We start from the raw sequence: 14,964 nt of genomic DNA, 5'->3' as shown, positions 1-14,964 counted from the left end.
ACATGTTGAATGCATGTTACATACATGTCATACACTTATGAAATAGATGTTACACAGGTTACATACATATGACACACATGACATACATGTTACGTACATGTCACATACAAACAATGAATGCAGAGCATGGAATGCAGACTGTCATGCCTCTTTTTAGTCCTTAGCAAGAGCACTTTCACAGGTAGCATGGCCGAGCGGTCTAAGGTGCTGGATTTAGGCTCCAGTCTCTTTGGAGGCGTGGGTTCAAATCCCACTGCTGCCAAGCTCTTTTAACAAATGCCTATCCTTGATTGCTCAAGCGTCTCTGAAGTTTCTGCTGCACTTTGCTGGCATTCCTTGCTCAACACACTGGAATCTCAGAACAGCAGCATTAGGAAATTGCATGCTTTGGTTGAGAAGTCTTCCAAAAGGGCACACTTCTGATGAGATGACTAGTGAAATCTTGTCAACGTTACAAAACAAGTCCAACTGAACGTGATTACCTCTCCTGTAAGCTAGATTCCACATTAACACTTTAAGTGTGGACACCAAAAAACAAGCAGTACTAATGAAAAGCTGGCACACTTTTCAGCAGAGTGCCAAGTGAACTTGCCACAGAATGCTGCACCCAAAGTCCACTCTCAAGTGTAAAGTGACCACCACCTGCTGCCTCAGAAAGAGGACTGAAACACATAAGGTGGCATCTTGGCCATCTCCGTGAAACTTCAACTACCTTTTATAATGGATAAAGTGGTGAATACTTGTAGTTTAGAGTTCTGAGGCCTCCAGCTCAAGCAATGAATGCAGAGCATGGAATGACCCACCCCATTTTAGTCGATAACGTGTTCATTTTTATGGGTAGCATGGCCGAGCGGTCTGAGGCGCTGGATTAAGGCTCCAGTCTATTTGGGGGCGTGGGTTCGAATCCCACTGCTGCCAAACTTCTTTTAACAAAGTCCCTACCCTCTAGGGCTCAAGCTTCTCTGATCTTGCTCCTGCAATTTACTGCAGTTCCTTTCCCAACTCACTGGAATCTCAAAAAACACTTACCTCTCTGCTTTAGCAGCATTAGAAAAGCTGCAATCATTGCATGTTTTGTTTGATACATGATACATACATATAATATGCATGTTGTGCACATATTACATACATGCTACACACACTACACACATATGACATACATGTTACACACATGTGACACACGTGCTACTTACATATTACACACATAGTTCACACATATTACACAAATGTTACATACATATGATATACATGTTGCATGCATGTTACATACATGTCACACTCATGTTACACACCATTTAGACACAATTTTACACACATGTCACATGCATGTTACACATATTACACACATATAACATACATGTCATACACATCACATACATGCTACACACATATGCCATGCATGTCACACACATGTTACATTAATATGACACACATATGACATGCATGTTGCACATATCTTACATACATGTTACACACATATGGCATGCATATGACATGCATGGTACACACATGTTACATACATGTTACACATATGACACACAATACACATATGGCATACATATCACACATATTACATACGTGTTACACACATATTACACAGATTATACATACATATGACATACATGTTGAATGCATGTTACATACATGTCATACACTTATGAAATAGATGTTACACACGTTACATACATATGACACACATGACATACATGTTACGTACATGTCACATACAAACAATGAATGCAGAGCATGGAATGTAGACTGTCATGCCTCTTTTTAGTCCTTAGCACGAACACTTTCACAGGTAGCATGGCCGAGCGGTCTAAGGCGCTTGATTTAGGCTCCAGTCTCTTTGGAGGCGTGGGTTCAAATCCCACTGCTGCCAAGCTCTTTTAACAAATGCCTATCCTTGATTGCTCAAGCGTCTCTGAAGTTTCTGCTGCACTTTGCTGGCATTCCTTGCTCAACACACTGGAATCTCAGAACAGCAGCATTAGGAAATTGCATGCTTTGGTTGAGAAGTCTTCCAAAAGGGCACACTTCTGATGAGATGACTAGTGAAATCTTGTCAACGTTACAAAACAAGTCCAACTGAACGTGATTACCTCTCCTGTAAGCTAGATTCCACATTAACACTTTAAGTGTGGACACCAAAAAACAAGCAGTACTAATGAAAAGCTGGCACACTTTTCAGCAGAGTGCCAAGTGAACTTGCCACAGAATGCTGCACCCAAAGTCCACTCTCAAGTGTAAAGTGACCACCACCTGCTGCCTCAGAAAGAGGACTGAAACACATAAGGTGGCATCTTGGCCATCTCCGTGAAACTTCAACTACCTTTTATAATGGATAAAGTGGTGAATACTTGTAGTTTAGAGTTCTGAGGCCTCCAGCTCAAGCAATGAATGCAGAGCATGGAATGTCCCACCCGATTTTAGTCGATAACGTGTTCATTTTTATGGGTAGCATGGCCGAGCGGTCTAAGGCGCTGGATTAAGGCTCCAGTCTCTTTGGGGGCGTGGGTTCGAATCCCACTGCTGCCAAACTCCTTTTAACAAAATCCCTACCCTCTAGGGCTCAAGCTTCTCTGATCTTGCTCCTGCAATTTACTGCAGTTCCTTTCCCAACTCACGGGAATCTCAAAAAACACTTACCTCTCTGCTTTAGCAGCATTAGAAAAGCTGCAATCATTGCATGTTTTGTTTGATACATGATACATACATATAATATGCATGTTGTGCACATATTACATACATGCTACACACACTACACACATATGACATACATGTTACACACATGTGACACACGTGCTACTTACATATTACACACATAGTTCACACATATTACACAAATGTTACATACATATGATATACATGTTGCATGCATGTTACATACATGTCACACTCATGTTACACACCATTTAGACACAATTTTACACACATGTCACATGCATGTTACACATATTACACACATATAACATACATGTCATACACATCACATACAAGCTACACACATATGCCATGCATGTCACACACATGTTACATTAATATGACACACATATGACATGCATGTTGCACATATCTTACATACATGTTACACACATATGGCATGCATATGACATGCATGGTACACACATGTTACATACATGTTACACATATGACACACAATACACATATGGCATACATATCACACATATTACATACGTGTTACACACATATTACACAGATTATACATACATATGACATACATGTTGAATGCATGTTACATACATGTCATACACTTATGAAATACATGTTACACACGTTACATACATATGACACACATGACATACATGTTACGTACATGTCACATACAAACAATGAATGCAGAGCATGGAATGTAGACTGTCATGCCTCTTTTTAGTCCTTAGCAGGAGCACTTTAACAGGTACCATGGCCGAGCGGTCTAAGGTGCTGGATTTAGGCTCCAGTCTCTTTGGAGGCGTGGGTTCAAATCCCACTGCTGCCAAGTTCTTTTAACAAATGCCTATCCTTGATTGCTCAAGCGTCTCTGAAGTTTCTGCTGCACTTTGCTGGCATTCCTTGCTCAACACACTGGAATCTCAGAACAGCAGCATTAGGAAATTGCATGCTTTGGTTGAGAAGTCTTCCAAAAGGGCACACTTCTGATGAGATGACTAGTGAAATCTTGTCAACGTTACAAAACAAGTCCAACTGAACGTGATTACCTCTCCTGTAAGCTAGATTCCACATTAACACTTTAAGTGTGGACACCAAAAAACAAGCAGTACTAATGAAAAGCTGGCACACTTTTCAGCAGAGTGCCAAGTGAACTTGCCACAGAATGCTGCACCCAAAGTCCACTCTCAAGTGTAAAGTGACCACCACCTGCTGCCTCAGAAAGAGGACTGAAACACATAAGGTGGCATCTTGGCCATCTCCGTGAAACTTCAACTACCTTTTATAATGGATAAAGTGGTGAATACTTGTAGTTTAGAGTTCTGAGGCCTCCAGCTCAAGCAATGAATGCAGAGCATGGAATGTCCCACCTGATTTTAGTCGATAACGTGTTCATTTTTATGGGTAGCATGGCCGAGCGGTCTAAGGCGATGGATTAAGGCTCCAGTCTCTTTGGGGGCGTGGGTTCGAATCCCACTGCTGCCAAACTCCTTTTAACAAAATCCCTACCCTCTAGGGCTCAAGCTTCTCTGATCTTGCTCCTGCAATTTACTGCAGTTCCTTTCCCAACTCACTGGAATCTCAAAAAACACTTACCTCTCTGCTTTAGCAGCATTAGAAAAGCTGCAATCATTGCATGTTTTGTTTGATACATGATACATACATATAATATGCATGTTGTGCACATATTACATACATGCTACACACACTACACACATATGACATACATGTTACACACATGTGACACACGTGCTACTTACATATTACACACATAGTTCACACATATTACACAAATGTTACATACATATGATATACATGTTGCATGCATGTTACATACATGTCACACTCATGTTACACACCATTTAGACACAATTTTACACACATGTCACATGCATGTTACACATATTACACACATATAACATACATGTCATACACATCACATACATGCTACACACATATGCCATGCATGTCACACACATGTTACATTAATATGACACACATATGACATGCATGTTGCACATATCTTACATACATGTTACACACATATGGCATGCATATGACATGCATGGTACACACATGTTACATACATGTTACACATATGACACACAATACACATATGGCATACATATCACACATATTACATACGTGTTACACACATATTACACAGATTATACATACATATGACATACATGTTGAATGCATGTTACATACATGTCATACACTTATGAAATAGATGTTACACACGTTACATACATATGACACACATGACATACATGTTACGCACATGTCACATACAAACAATGAATGCAGAGCATGGAATGTAGACTGTCATGCCTCTTTTTAGTCCTTAGCAAGAGCACTTTCACAGGTAGCATGGCCGAGCGGTCTAAGGCGCTGGATTTAGGCTCCAGTCTCTTTGGAGGCGTGGGTTCAAATCCCACTGCTGCCAAGCTCTTTTAACAAATGCCTATCCTTGATTGCTCAAGCGTCTCTGAAGTTTCTGCTGCACTTTGCTGGCATTCCTTGCTCAACACACTGGAATCTCAGAACAGCAGCATTAGGAAATTGCATGCTTTGGTTGAGAAGTCTTCCAAAAGGGCACACTTCTGATGAGATGACTAGTGAAATCTTGTCAACGTTACAAAACAAGTCCAACTGAACGTGATTACCTCTCCTGTAAGCTAGATTCCACATTAACACTTTAAGTGTGGACACCAAAAAACAAGCAGTACTAATGAAAAGCTGGCACACTTTTCAGCAGAGTGCCAAGTGAACTTGCCACAGAATGCTGCACCCAAAGTCCACTCTCAAGTGTAAAGTGACCACCACCTGCTGCCTCAGAAAGAGGACTGAAACACATAAGGTGGCATCTTGGCCATCTCCGTGAAACTTCAACTACCTTTTATAATGGATAAAGTGGTGAATACTTGTAGTTTAGAGTTCTGAGGCCTCCAGCTCAAGCAATGAATGCAGAGCATGGAATGTCCCACCCGATTTTAGTCGATAACGTGTTCATTTTTATGGGTAGCATGGCCGAGCGGTCTAAGGCGCTGGATTAAGGCTCCAGTCTCTTTGGGGGCGTGGGTTCGAATCCCACTGCTGCCAAACTCCTTTTAACAAAATCCCTACCCTCTAGGGCTCAAGCTTCTCTGATCTTGCTCCTGCAATTTACTGCAGTTCCTTTCCCAACTCACTGGAATCTCAAAAAACACTTACCTCTCTGCTTTAGCAGCATTAGAAAAGCTGCAATCATTGCATGTTTTGTTTGATACATGATACATACATATAATATGCATGTTGTGCACATATTACATACATGCTACACATACTACACACATATGACATACATGTTACACACATGTGACACACGTGCTACTTACATATTACACACATAGTTCACACATATTACACAAATGTTACATACATATGATATACATGTTGCATGCATGTTACATACATGTCACACTCATGTTACACACCATTTAGACACAATTTTACACACATGTCACATGCATGTTACACATATTACACACATATAACATACATGTCATACACATCACATACATGCTACACACATATGCCATGCATGTCACACACATGTTACATTAATATGACACACATATGACATGCATGTTGCACATATCTTACATACATGTTACACACATATGGCATGCATATGACATGCATGGTACACACATGTTACATACATGTTACACATATGACACACAATACACATATGGCATACATATCACACATATTACATACGTGTTACACACATATTACACAGATTATACATACATATGACATACATGTTGAATGCATGTTACATACATGTCATACACTTATGAAATAGATGTTACACAGGTTACATACATATGACACACATGACATACATGTTACGTACATGTCACATACAAACAATGAATGCAGAGCATGGAATGCAGACTGTCATGCCTCTTTTTAGTCCTTAGCAAGAGCACTTTCACAGGTAGCATGGCCGAGCGGTCTAAGGCGCTGGATTTAGGCTCCAGTCTCTTTGGAGGCGTGGGTTCAAATCCCACTGCTGCCAAGCTCTTTTAACAAATGCCTATCCTTGATTGCTCAAGCGTCTCTGAAGTTTCTGCTGCACTTTGCTGGCATTCCTTGCTCAACACACTGGAATCTCAGAACAGCAGCATTAGGAAATTGCATGCTTTGGTTGAGAAGTCTTCCAAAAGGGCACACTTCTGATGAGATGACTAGTGAAATCTTGTCAACGTTACAAAACAAGTCCAACTGAACGTGATTACCTCTCCTGTAAGCTAGATTCCACATTAACACTTTAAGTGTGGACACCAAAAAACAAGCAGTACTAATGAAAAGCTGGCACACTTTTCAGCAGAGTGCCAAGTGAACTTGCCACAGAATGCTGCACCCAAAGTCCACTCTCAAGTGTAAAGTGACCACCACCTGCTGCCTCAGAAAGAGGACTGAAACACATAAGGTGGCATCTTGGCCATCTCCGTGAAACTTCAACTACCTTTTATAATGGATAAAGTGGTGAATACTTGTAGTTTAGAGTTCTGAGGCCTCCAGCTCAAGCAATGAATGCAGAGCATGGAATGACCCACCCCATTTTAGTCGATAACGTGTTCATTTTTATGGGTAGCATGGCCGAGCGGTCTGAGGCGCTGGATTAAGGCTCCAGTCTATTTGGGGGCGTGGGTTCGAATCCCACTGCTGCCAAACTTCTTTTAACAAAGTCCCTACCCTCTAGGGCTCAAGCTTCTCTGATCTTGCTCCTGCAATTTACTGCAGTTCCTTTCCCAACTCACTGGAATCTCAAAAAACACTTACCTCTCTGCTTTAGCAGCATTAGAAAAGCTGCAATCATTGCATGTTTTGTTTGATACATGATACATACATATAATATGCATGTTGTGCACATATTACATACATGCTACACACACTACACACATATGACATACATGTTACACACATGTGACACACGTGCTACTTACATATTACACACATAGTTCACACATATTACACAAATGTTACATACATATGATATACATGTTGCATGCATGTTACATACATGTCACACTCATGTTACACACCATTTAGACACAATTTTACACACATGTCACATGCATGTTACACATATTACACACATATAACATACATGTCATACACATCACATACATGCTACACACATATGCCATGCATGTCACACACATGTTACATTAATATGACACACATATGACATGCATGTTGCACATATCTTACATACATGTTACACACATATGGCATGCATATGACATGCATGGTACACACATGTTACATACATGTTACACATATGACACACAATACACATATGGCATACATATCACACATATTACATACGTGTTACACACATATTACACAGATTATACATACATATGACATACATGTTGAATGCATGTTACATACATGTCATACACTTATGAAATAGATGTTACACACGTTACATACATATGACACACATGACATACATGTTACGTACATGTCACATACAAACAATGAATGCAGAGCATGGAATGTAGACTGTCATGCCTCTTTTTAGTCCTTAGCACGAACACTTTCACAGGTAGCATGGCCGAGCGGTCTAAGGCGCTTGATTTAGGCTCCAGTCTCTTTGGAGGCGTGGGTTCAAATCCCACTGCTGCCAAGCTCTTTTAACAAATGCCTATCCTTGATTGCTCAAGCGTCTCTGAAGTTTCTGCTGCACTTTGCTGGCATTCCTTGCTCAACACACTGGAATCTCAGAACAGCAGCATTAGGAAATTGCATGCTTTGGTTGAGAAGTCTTCCAAAAGGGCACACTTCTGATGAGATGACTAGTGAAATCTTGTCAACGTTACAAAACAAGTCCAACTGAACGTGATTACCTCTCCTGTAAGCTAGATTCCACATTAACACTTTAAGTGTGGACACCAAAAAACAAGCAGTACTAATGAAAAGCTGGCACACTTTTCAGCAGAGTGCCAAGTGAACTTGCCACAGAATGCTGCACCCAAAGTCCACTCTCAAGTGTAAAGTGACCACCACCTGCTGCCTCAGAAAGAGGACTGAAACACATAAGGTGGCATCTTGGCCATCTCCGTGAAACTTCAACTACCTTTTATAATGGATAAAGTGGTGAATACTTGTAGTTTAGAGTTCTGAGGCCTCCAGCTCAAGCAATGAATGCAGAGCATGGAATGTCCCACCCGATTTTAGTCGATAACGTGCTCATTTTTATGGGTAGCATGGCCGAGCGGTCTAAGGCGCTGGATTAAGGCTCCAGTCTCTTTGGGGGCGTGGGTTCGAATCCCACTGCTGCCAAACTCCTTTTAACAAAATCCCTACCCTCTAGGGCTCAAGCTTCTCTGATCTTGCTCCTGCAATTTACTGCAGTTCCTTTCCCAACTCACTGGAATCTCAAAAAACACTTACCTCTCTGCTTTAGCAGCATTAGAAAAGCTGCAATCATTGCATGTTTTGTTTGATACATGATACATACATATAATATGCATGTTGTGCACATATTACATACATGCTACACACACTACACACATATGACATACATGTTACACACATGTGACACACGTGCTACTTACATATTACACACATAGTTCACACATATTACACAAATGTTACATACATATGATATACATGTTGCATGCATGTTACATACATGTCACACTCATGTTACACACCATTTAGACACAATTTTACACACATGTCACATGCATGTTACACATATTACACACATATAACATACATGTCATACACATCACATACATGCTACACACATATGCCATGCATGTCACACACATGTTACATTAATATGACACACATATGACATGCATGTTGCACATATCTTACATACATGTTACACACATATGTCATGCATATGACATGCATGGTACACACATGTTACATACATGTTACACATATGACACACAATACACATATGGCATACATATCACACATATTACATACGTGTTACACACATATTACACAGATTATACATACATATGACATACATGTTGAATGCATGTTACATACATGTCATACACTTATGAAATAGATGTTACACACGTTACATACATATGACACACATGACATACATGTTACGTACATGTCACATACAAACAATGAATGCAGAGCATGGAATGTAGACTGTCATGCCTCTTTTTAGTCCTTAGCACGAGCACTTTCACAGGTAGCATGGCCGAGCGGTCTAAGGCGCTTGATTTAGGCTCCAGTCTCTTTGGAGGCGTGGGTTCAAATCCCACTGCTGCCAAGCTCTTTTAACAAATGCCTATCCTTGATTGCTCAAGCGTCTCTGAAGTTTCTGCTGCACTTTGCTGGCATTCCTTGCTCAACACACTGGAATCTCAGAACAGCAGCATTAGGAAATTGCATGCTTTGGTTGAGAAGTCTTCCAAAAGGGCACACTTCTGATGAGATGACTAGTGAAATCTTGTCAACGTTACAAAACAAGTCCAACTGAACGTGATTACCTCTCCTGTAAGCTAGATTCCACATTAACACTTTAAGTGTGGACACCAAAAAACAAGCAGTACTAATGAAAAGCTGGCACACTTTTCAGCAGAGTGCCAAGTGAACTTGCCACAGAATGCTGCACCCAAAGTCCACTCTCAAGTGTAAAGTGACCACCACCTGCTGCCTCAGAAAGAGGACTGAAACACATAAGGTGGCATCTTGGCCATCTCCGTGAAACTTCAACTACCTTTTATAATGGATAAAGTGGTGAATACTTGTAGTTTAGAGTTCTGAGGCCTCCAGCTCAAGCAATGAATGCAGAGCATGGAATGTCCCACCTGATTTTAGTCGATAACGTGTTCATTTTTATGGGTAGCATGGCCGAGCGGTCTAAGGCGCTGGATTAAGGCTCCAGTCTCTTTGGGGGCGTGGGTTCGAATCCCACTGCTGCCAAACTCCTTTTAACAAAATCCCTACCCTCTAGGGCTCAAGCTTCTCTGATCTTGCTCCTGCAATTTACTGCAGTTCCTTTCCCAACTCACTGGAATCTCAAAAAACACTTACCTCTCTGCTTTAGCAGCATTAGAAAAGCTGCAATCATTGCATGTTTTGTTTGATACATGATACATACATATAATATGCATGTTGTGCACATATTACATACATGCTACACACACTACACACATATGACATACATGTTACACACATGTGACACACGTGCTACTTACATATTACACACATAGTTCACACATATTACACAAATGTTACATACATATGATATACATGTTGCATGCATGTTACATACATGTCACACTCATGTTACACACCATTTAGACACAATTTTACACACATGTCACATGCATGTTACACATATTACACACATATAACATACATGTCATACACATCACATACATGCTACACACATATGCCATGCATGTCACACACATGTTACATTAATATGACACACATATGACATGCATGTTGCACATATCTTACATACATGTTACACACATATGGCATGCATATGACATGCATGGTACACACATGTTACATACATGTTACACATATGACACACAATACACATATGGCATACATATCACACATATTACATACGTGTTACACACATATTACACAGATTATACATACATATGACATACATGTTGAATGCATGTTACATACATGTCATACACTTATGAAATAGATGTTACACACGTTACATACATATGACACACATGACATACATGTTACGCACATGTCACATACAAACAATGAATGCAGAGCATGGAATGTAGACTGTCATGCCTCTTTTTAGTCCTTAGCAAGAGCACTTTCACAGGTAGCATGGCCGAGCGGTCTAAGGCGCTGGATTTAGGCTCCAGTCTCTTTGGAGGCGTGGGTTCAAATCCCACTGCTGCCAAGCTCTTTTAACAAATGCCTATCCTTGATTGCTCAAGCGTCTCTGAAGTTTCTGCTGCACTTTGCTGGCATTCCTTGCTCAACACACTGGAATCTCAGAACAGCAGCATTAGGAAATTGCATGCTTTGGTTGAGAAGTCTTCCAAAAGGGCACACTTCTGATGAGATGACTAGTGAAATCTTGTCAACGTTACAAAACAAGTCCAACTGAACGTGATTACCTCTCCTGTAAGCTAGATTCCACATTAACACTTTAAGTGTGGACACCAAAAAACAAGCAGTACTAATGAAAAGCTCGCACACTTTTCAGCAGAGTGCCAAGTGAACTTGCCACAGAATGCTGCACCCAAAGTCCACTCTCAAGTGTAAAGTGACCACCACCTGCTGCCTCAGAAAGAGGACTGAAACACATAAGGTGGCATCTTGGCCATCTCCGTGAAACTTCAACTACCTTTTATAATGGATAAAGTGGTGAATACTTGTAGTTTAGAGTTCTGAGGCCTCCAGCTCAAGCAATGAATGCAGAGCATGGAATGTCCCACCCGATTTTAGTCGATAACGTGTTCATTTTTATGGGTAGCATGGCCGAGCGGTCTAAGGCGCTGGATTAAGGCTCCAGTCTCTTTGGGGGCGTGGGTTCGAATCCCACTGCTGCCAAACTCCTTTTAACAAAATCCCTACCCTCTAGGGCTCAAGCTTCTCTGATCTTGCTCCTGCAATTTACTGCAGTTCCTTTCCCAACTCACTGGAATCTCAAAAAACACTTACCTCTCTGCTTTAGCAGCATTAGAAAAGCTGCAATCATTGCATGTTTTGTTTGATACATGATACATACATATAATATGCATGTTGTGCACATATTACATACATGCTACACACACTACACACATATGACATACATGTTACACACATGTGACACACGTGCTACTTACATATTACACACATAGTTCACACATATTACACAAATGTTACATACATATGATATACATGTTGCATGCATGTTACATACATGTCACACTCATGTTACACACCATTTAGACACAATTTTACACACATGTCACATGCATGTTACACATATTACACACATATAACATACATGTCATACACATCACATACATGCTACACACATATGCCATGCATGTCACACACATGTTACATTAATATGACACACATATGACATGCATGTTGCACATATCTTACATACATGTTACACATATATGGCATGCATATGACATGCATGGTACACACATGTTACATACATGTTACACATATGACACACAATACACATATGGCATACATATCACACATATTACATACGTGTTACACACATATTACACAGATTATACATACATATGACATACATGTTGAATGCATGTTACATACATGTCATACACTTATGAAATAGATGTTACACACGTTACATACATATGACACACATGACATACATGTTACGTACATGTCACATACAAACAATGAATGCAGAGCATGGAATGTGGACTGTCATGCCTCTTTTTAGTCCTTAGCAAGGGCACTTTCACAGGTAGCATGGCCGAGCGGTCTAAGGCGCTGGATTTAGGCTCCAGTCTCTTTGGAGGCGTGGGTTCAAATCCCACTGCTGCCAAGCTCTTTTAACAAATGCCTATCCTTGATTGCTCAAGCGTCTCTGAAGTTTCTGCTGCACTTTGCTGGCATTCCTTGCTCAACACACTGGAATCTCAGAACAGCAGCATTAGGAAATTGCATGCTTTGGTTGAGAAGTCTTCCAAAAGGGCACACTTCTGATGAGATGACTAGTGAAATCTTGTCAACGTTACAAAACAAGTCCAACTGAACGTGATTACCTCTCCTGTAAGCTAGATTCCACATTAACACTTTAAGTGTGGACACCAAAAAACAAGCAGTACTAATGAAAAGCTGGCACACTTTTCAGCAGAGTGCCAAGTGAACTTGCCACAGAATGCTGCACCCAAAGTCCACTCTCAAGTGTAAAGTGACCACCACCTGCTGCCTCAGAAAGAGGACTGAAACACATAAGGTGGCATCTTGGCCATCTCCGTGAAACTTCAACTACCTTTTATAATGGATAAAGTGGTGAATACTTGTAGTTTAGAGTTCTGAGGCCTCCAGCTCAAGCAATGAATGCAGAGCATGGAATGTCCCACCCGATTTTAGTCGATAACGTGTTCATTTTTATGGGTAGCATGGCCGAGCGGTCTGAGGCGCTGGATTAAGGCTCCAGTCTCTTTGGGGGCGTGGGTTTGAATCCCACTGCTGCCAAACTCCTTTTAACAAAATCCCTACCCTCTAGGGCTCAAGCTTCTCTGATCTTGCTCCTGCAATTTACTGCAGTTCCTTTCCCAACTCACTGGAATCTCAAAAAACACTTACCTCTCTGCTTTAGCAGCATTAGAAAAGCTGCAATCATTGCATGTTTTGTTTGATACATGATACATACATATAATATGCATGTTGTGCACATATTACATACATGCTACACACACTACACACATATGACATACATGTTACACACATGTGACACACGTGCTACTTACATATTACACACATAGTTCACACATATTACACAAATGTTACATACATATGATATACATGTTGCATGCATGTTACATACATGTCACACTCATGTTACACACCATTTAGACACAATTTTACACACATGTCACATGCATGTTACACATATTACACACATATAACATACATGTCATACACATCACATACATGCTACACACATATGCCATGCATGTCACACACATGTTACATTAATATGACACACATATGACATGCATGTTGCACATATCTTACATACATGTTACACACATATGGCATGCATATGACATGCATGGTACACACATGTTACATACATGTTACACATATGACACACAATACACATATGGCATACATATCACACATATTACATACGTGTTACACACATATTACACAGATTATACATACATATGACATACATGTTGAATGCATGTTACATACATGTCATACACTTATGAAATAGATGTTACACAGGTTACATACATATGACACACATGACATACATGTTACGTACATGTCACATACAAACAATGAATGCAGAGCATGGAATGTAGACTGTCATGCCTCTTTTTAGTCCTTAGCAAGAGCACTTTCACAGGTAGCATGGCCGAGCGGTCTAAGGCGCTGGATTTAGGCTCCAGTCTCTTTGGAGGCGTGGGTTCAAATCCCACTGCTGCCAAGCTCTTTTAACAAATGCCTATCCTTGATTGCTCAAGCGTCTCTGAAGTTTCTGCTGCACTTTGCTGGCATTCCTTGCTCAACACACTGGAATCTCAGAACAGCAGCATTAGGAAATTGCAT

The 14,964-nt window shown here is 40.6% G+C and overlaps 12 non-coding genes across 12 annotated transcripts; all 12 read left to right on the top strand.

The window, feature by feature from the left end:
- Positions 1-180: 180 nt before the first annotated feature.
- Positions 181-262, top strand: TRNAL-UAG (transfer RNA leucine (anticodon UAG)). Its single transcript has one exon. It is a non-coding gene; the product is annotated as a tRNA-Leu (tRNA).
- A 2,194-nt stretch (positions 263-2,456) lies between these two features.
- Positions 2,457-2,538, top strand: TRNAL-AAG (transfer RNA leucine (anticodon AAG)). The gene has a single exon. It is a non-coding gene; the product is annotated as a tRNA-Leu (tRNA).
- Positions 2,539-4,076: 1,538 nt separating this feature from the next.
- On the top strand, positions 4,077-4,158 carry TRNAL-AAG (transfer RNA leucine (anticodon AAG)). Its single transcript has one exon. It is a non-coding gene; the product is annotated as a tRNA-Leu (tRNA).
- An 882-nt stretch (positions 4,159-5,040) lies between these two features.
- Positions 5,041-5,122, top strand: TRNAL-UAG (transfer RNA leucine (anticodon UAG)). The gene has a single exon. It is a non-coding gene; the product is annotated as a tRNA-Leu (tRNA).
- A 574-nt stretch (positions 5,123-5,696) lies between these two features.
- Positions 5,697-5,778, top strand: TRNAL-AAG (transfer RNA leucine (anticodon AAG)). Its single transcript has one exon. It is a non-coding gene; the product is annotated as a tRNA-Leu (tRNA).
- An 882-nt stretch (positions 5,779-6,660) lies between these two features.
- TRNAL-UAG (transfer RNA leucine (anticodon UAG)) lies at positions 6,661-6,742 on the top strand. Its single transcript has one exon. It is a non-coding gene; the product is annotated as a tRNA-Leu (tRNA).
- Positions 6,743-8,936: 2,194 nt separating this feature from the next.
- TRNAL-AAG (transfer RNA leucine (anticodon AAG)) lies at positions 8,937-9,018 on the top strand. The gene has a single exon. It is a non-coding gene; the product is annotated as a tRNA-Leu (tRNA).
- Positions 9,019-10,556: 1,538 nt separating this feature from the next.
- TRNAL-AAG (transfer RNA leucine (anticodon AAG)) lies at positions 10,557-10,638 on the top strand. Its single transcript has one exon. It is a non-coding gene; the product is annotated as a tRNA-Leu (tRNA).
- An 882-nt stretch (positions 10,639-11,520) lies between these two features.
- On the top strand, positions 11,521-11,602 carry TRNAL-UAG (transfer RNA leucine (anticodon UAG)). The gene has a single exon. It is a non-coding gene; the product is annotated as a tRNA-Leu (tRNA).
- Positions 11,603-12,176: 574 nt separating this feature from the next.
- On the top strand, positions 12,177-12,258 carry TRNAL-AAG (transfer RNA leucine (anticodon AAG)). The gene has a single exon. It is a non-coding gene; the product is annotated as a tRNA-Leu (tRNA).
- Positions 12,259-13,140: 882 nt separating this feature from the next.
- Positions 13,141-13,222, top strand: TRNAL-UAG (transfer RNA leucine (anticodon UAG)). Its single transcript has one exon. It is a non-coding gene; the product is annotated as a tRNA-Leu (tRNA).
- Positions 13,223-14,760: 1,538 nt separating this feature from the next.
- TRNAL-UAG (transfer RNA leucine (anticodon UAG)) lies at positions 14,761-14,842 on the top strand. The gene has a single exon. It is a non-coding gene; the product is annotated as a tRNA-Leu (tRNA).
- The last annotated feature ends 122 nt before the right edge of the window (positions 14,843-14,964 follow it).

This window comes from Lithobates pipiens, unplaced genomic scaffold, assembly GCF_037356315.1.
Source record: "Lithobates pipiens isolate NorthernLeopardFrog02 unplaced genomic scaffold, aLitPip1_a1.2 Scaffold_28, whole genome shotgun sequence".
Lineage (NCBI taxonomy): Eukaryota > Metazoa > Chordata > Amphibia > Anura > Ranidae > Lithobates > Lithobates pipiens.
The sequence above is the reverse complement of the archived record's forward strand: the minus strand, read 5'-3'. Positions and strand labels throughout refer to the sequence as shown.